Source organism: Felis catus, chromosome E3 (genome assembly GCF_018350175.1).
Source record: "Felis catus isolate Fca126 chromosome E3, F.catus_Fca126_mat1.0, whole genome shotgun sequence".
In the NCBI taxonomy this organism is placed as follows: domain Eukaryota; kingdom Metazoa; phylum Chordata; class Mammalia; order Carnivora; family Felidae; genus Felis; species Felis catus.
In genome coordinates, this window is record NC_058383.1 from 31,358,683 (window position 1) to 31,364,351 (window position 5,669).

General features: G+C 46.1%; 1 long non-coding RNA gene across 1 annotated transcript; it reads left to right on the plus strand.

Annotated features, from left to right (window-relative positions):
* The first annotated feature begins 678 nt into the window (after nucleotides 1-678).
* LOC123382568 lies at nucleotides 679-4,249 on the plus strand. Its single transcript, XR_006591134.1, has 2 exons — nucleotides 679-1,185; nucleotides 3,827-4,249. It is a non-coding gene; the product is annotated as an uncharacterized LOC123382568 (long non-coding RNA).
* Nucleotides 4,250-5,669: the final 1,420 nt, after the last annotated feature.

Below are 5,669 nucleotides of genomic sequence, written 5' to 3' on the forward strand. Positions count from 1 at the left end.
GGGCAGGGGAGAGAGGCAGAGGGGGAGAGAGAGAAAGAGAGCAAGAGTGAGGGAAAGAGAGAGACAGAGAGAGAGAGAATCGTAAACAGATTCCATGCCTAGTGCAGAGCCCAACACGGGGCTTGATCCCATAATCCTGGGATCATGACCTGAGCTGAAATCAAGAGTTGGACGCTCAACCGACAGTCATCCAGGGGCCCCAGCTGTTGTTTGAAAAAGACCAAACAAAACAACCCAAAACCCACAAAACCACAATTCTGGAACACCTGGCTGGCTCAGTCAGTAAAGCACACAACTGGATCTTGGGGTCATGAGTTCAAGCCCAACGTTGGGCCTCGAGAGCGCTTAAAATATACATATATATTTATATAACAATTCCTAAACAAACGAACAAAATACAATTCCTTGTTTTAAACTGCTTTTTCAGGGAAGCTCTCTATTACATCATGCTACTGGGACATGATATAAAATCTCTGCCTTCGCGGAGTGGACGATGATGAGATTAAATGTGTAAAACAAGTTGTATGTCAGGTAGTAATAAATACTGTGGAGAAGGCCTTTCTGCCAAGGGATCACTTGAGGGACCTGTAAGCGCCTAAGTCCTCCAAGCAGCAGAAACAGCAAGTGCAAAGGCCCTGAGGTGGGTGTACCCTTGGCATGGTGAAGGTCCACCGAGGTCAGTGTGGCCGAGCGGAGCGATCAGAGAGGCAGAGAGGCAGCAGGGAGCCGAGTGACGCAGGGCCCGGCAGGCCGTGATGAAGACTTTGACCTTCATCGCTGGGAGATGGGAAATGATGTCCCATAGCATTTTGAGTACAAGAGTAACACATGACAGCAGCGTGGGGAGCGAGCTCTGCCGGACAACCCACTGCTCTGCAAACCACTGAGGCTCTACAGGAACTCGCTTTGCCTCTATCTCCTTTTAGTCCACACCCCACCCTCCCGCCACTCCCCCTTCCTGACATTCTTTCCCTTCCCGGAGTGAGCCACCTGACGCCAGTGTCTTTGGGAGCCCGAGTCTGCATTCCTGCCAAGCCCACAGGTGAATCAGATAGCATTAAAACCCGAGAACCACCGCCGCCAGGTACGTTGGGAACCCAAGCCTTGAGCCCCAGAGACGGAAACTCTGTTCCAGAGTTCCCAGGGTGACGAATGACACATCCAGGAGGATCAAACCGGTCCGAGGTAATTCACCGAGCTAATCCCTCATTTCCTTCCCGTTTCCCCCTTCACCCATCACCCTGGATCACATGACGGGTCTGCCCTGGCCGCCGCTTGATAGTGGAGGGGAGGGAAAAAAGCCTTTTTCCTCAACCCATCTTGGGTTCTCCGGCTGGGGCCCGGGAAATTGAACTAACAAAAGACAGGCGAGACGGACAAGGGCAAAACAGACAGAAGTTTATTAAGTGTGCGAGCGGAAGCCCTCACGCAAGTGAGACTGGGGCTTCTTAACAAAAGAACAACATTTGGGGAGAAGTGACGACTTAAAGGAAAAGGACTTTGAGCCTCTACAGGCAGCAAATGATGGGAAGGTAAGTATATGGGGACACCAGTGGTAGGTGAGGGCTAGTCTTAATTTTTTAAATGTTTGTTTATTTTTATTTTTATTTTTTTTCAACGTTTTTTATTTATTTTTGGGACAGAGAGAGACAGAGCATGAACGGGGGAGGGGCAGAGAGAGAGGGAGACACAGAATCGGAAACAGGCTCCAGGCTCCGAGCCATCAGCCCAGAGCCCGACGCGGGGCTCGAACTCACGGACCGCGAGATCGTGACCTGGCTGAAGTGGGACGCTTAACCGACTGCGCCACCCAGGCGCCCCTAAATGTTTGTTTATTTTGAAAGAGAGAGAGAGAGAGAGAGAGAGCAAGCATGAGCAGGGGAGGGGAACAGAGGTGGGGGGGGACAAAGGATTCAAAGTGGGCTCCACGCTGACAGCAGGGAGCCCGACCTGGGGCTTGAACTCACAGGAACTGGGAGATCGTGACCTGAGCGGAATCAGATACTTAACCAACTGAACCACGCAGGTGCCCCCGAGGGCTAGTGTTTACCTGGGTTCGTTATGCAAATGTCTCCTTGGTGATAAGGGTCTAGAGTTGTCTTCAGTGATTAACTTCTGTCCTTCCTAGCATCAGGGGAGGGGAGACGCCTTTGCAAATTTCTGTCTTACTTGTTAAGCAAGTAGGGAAAAGGCAGAGGGTTTTTCTCTAATCTGTTTCTTCTCAGTTGCCCTCAGGTCGAAATAGTCCTTATGCCAAAGTGGCATATTTTGGGATGACACATTCTGCTACCATCAATAATCAGGCCATTTTAAATAAGTATAACCTTATTCTGCTATAAGAATTATGGCCAGGGAGGGGGACAAAACATAAGAGACTCTTTACTTTTATTATTATTTTTTTAATTCTTTTTTTTTAATTTTTTTTAATGTTTATTTTTGAGATACGGAGAGACAGAACATGAACGGGGGAGGGTCAGAGAGAGAGGTAGACACAGAATCTGAAATGGGCTCCAGGCTCTGAGCTGTCAGCACAGAGCCCCCCACAGGGCTCGAACTCACAGACTGTGAGATCATGATCTGAGCCAGAGTCAGAAGCTTAAACTGACTGAGCCACCCAGGCGCCCCAATAAGAGTCTCTTAAATTTAGGAAACAGAGGGTTGCTGGAGGGGTTGTGGGAAGGGGGATGGGCTAAAGGGGGATGGGCTTAATGGGTAAGGGGCATTAAGGAATCTACTCCTGAAATCATTGTTGCACTAACTTGGATGTAAATTTGAAAATTAATTAATTATTTTTAAAAATTAAACATAAAAAAAAGAATTATAGCCATACATTTCCCCCAAAGTCTCTAGTAATTGGATATGCATATCACGCAAGTTAATGTTGAGTATCATTTCCCTTGGTGAACCCCTAAACATCTTTCACAACCCAGCTAAGGGGTCACAACGAAGCTAAGAAATTAAGTACTCCCTGCCCTTAAACTTGGCAAAGAGCATTTTCACCAAAGCAAACAAATGAACAACGACAACAAAAACCACAGTAACTATGTGGAGTGTTAATTACCTTCAGTATAATTTCGTAGTGTATATAGATATCAAATCATCACACTATATACTTTAAACATATTACTTTTCAAAAATGAGGTACAGGGGCACCCGGGTGGCCTAGTTGGTTAAGCGTTCCACTCTTGATCTCAGGTCAGGTCATGATCTCATAGTTCGTGAGTTCAAGCCCTGAATCGGGCTCCACACTGACCTTGCAAAGCCTGCTTGGGATTCTCTCTCTCCCTCTCTCTCTTTCCACCCCTCCTCTATCTCTCTCTCTCTCAAAATAAATAAATAAAAATTTTTAAGATAAACCTTTAAAAAATGGCATATAGTTAGCACACTCTGTTCCAATGGTTTCAGGTATACCCCGTAGTGATTTGACAGGTGTATATGTGATGTTATGCTCACAAGCATATCCACCATCTGTCTCCATACAACACCATTGCAACACCATGGACCGTATTACCTGTGTGGTACTTTCCATAACTATAAGCCTGTACCTCCTTCTCCCCTTCACCCATTTTGCCTATCTCCCCACCCCCAGACATACTATGGTTTTACTTGCCTGTGATACCTCAATACAGCCGAAAAGTAAAATAACAATAAACAGCTAAAGAATGCCTTGTCTAGGTTCCTTTTGCCATAGAAGTCGCACTTTTAAAACTTTTGAAACACTTGGGGGCGCGTGGGTGGCTCAGTTAGTTAAGCATTAGGATTCTCTCTCTCTCTCTCTCTCTCTCTCTCTCTCTCTCTCTCTCTCTCTCTCTCTCAAATAAAAAAGAATCATGAAAATCCCATGACAGAAGGTGCAAGAGAACTAGATGGCTGTTGATGAATCAGTAAGGATATAAGGAAGAATTATGGTGAAATGAATGGAGGACGGACACAGTCTTCAATGCCACCGATGTCCTGAAAACCGCGTAGTCGGCTTATGTAGCATCACACGCTGGTAAATGTCTTCTGCCTTCCCGAGTGTGCTCCAGTGCTTGTCAGGACCCGGACAAAGTTGGCGTCAATGATGGATGCCAGTCACATCTGGGGAGGTCAGAGGTCAGGGAGGGAAGGGGGGATGGGGCCCAACATCCCAGGTTGTGTTGTGTTGTGCTAACCTCAATTTCCAGGAAATGACTTCAGGATGAGTAAAAAGTTTGTTGGCCCTCAGTAGAGTCACAATGAATTGAAATAAAATGAATGAATGAATGAATGAATGAACAAACTAGTGTATTCTCTACTACCGAAGAGGGGTACACAATCCACCCATCTCTCTCCTCCCTGTGGGCTGAGGAACTTGGAGTTAAGTATTGTGACCAGTCCCTGTAGCCTTCCGCACTCGATAAATCTTGATACACAAGGGCGCCTGGGTGGCTCAGTCAGTTAGATGTCCGGCTTCAGCTCAGGTCATGATCTCACAGTTTGTGAGTTCAAGCCCCACGTCGAGCTCTGTGCTGACAGCTCAGAGCCTGGAGCCTGCTTCGGATTCTGGGTCTCCCCCTCTCTCTGCCCCTCCCCTGCTCATGCTCTGACTCTCTCTCTCTCAAAAATAAATAAAAAACATTAAAAAAAAAACCCAAAACCCCACCAAAATGGTGTACATTTGCACATTGGAATATTATTTAGCCTTACAAAGGATTTAGCCTTACAAAGGAATGAGATTCTGATACAGGTTACAACACGGATGAATCCTGAAAACATGCTAGTGAGATCACCCAGACACAAACAGAATGTGTGATTCCACGTCTATGAGACACCCGGAGTAGGCAAATTAACAGAAACAGAAAACAAAATAGAGGTTACCAGAGACTAGAGAAAGAGAGAATGAGGAACTATTGTGGCTTTGTTTTGTTTTGTTTTTTAATATTTATTTTTGGGGCCCCTGGGTGGCTCGGTTGGTTGAGCGTCCAACTTCATCTCAGGTCATGATCTCACATTCCGTGAGTTCGAGCCCTGCATCAGGCTCTGTGCTGACAGCTCAGATCCTGGAGCCTGCTTTGGATTCTGGGTCTCCCTTTCTCTCTGCCCCTCCACTGCTCATGCTCTGTCTCAAAGAAAAAAAAAATTAAAATAAATAAATTAAATAAAATATTTATTTTTGAGAGAATGAGTGTGAGCAGGGAAGGGGCAGAGGGAGGGAGACAGAGGATCCTAAGCGGGCTCTGCGCTGACAGCAGAGAGCCCGACGTAGGGTTCCAACTCTGGATATGTGAGATCATGACCCAAGCTGGACTCCGGGACGTTAACCTTAATGGACTGAGCCAGCCAGGAGCCCCGAGGAGCTATTGTTCACAAAGTTTCCGTTAGAAACAATGCAAATTTCTGGAGATAAATGGTGGTGATGTTTACAGAACAATGGAGATGTATTTAATGCCCCTGAATGGTTCAATGAAAACTATGAAATAATAATTGCTGTTATTACGTATTGGTAAAATATATACATTATTTAATAGGCAAGCTGCGCAGCTTAAAGCTACTGATTTTAGTTGTTTTTCCTCTTCCCACCTATGAATCCCCTTCCCCCGACATGGAGTCTGTAAAAACACGCCGGGGACCCTGGAATGAAATTAGCCAGGCTTTTAGATGTAAAACATAATTAGCAATCTGTTACTCCCTCGGAAATAATGAACCCT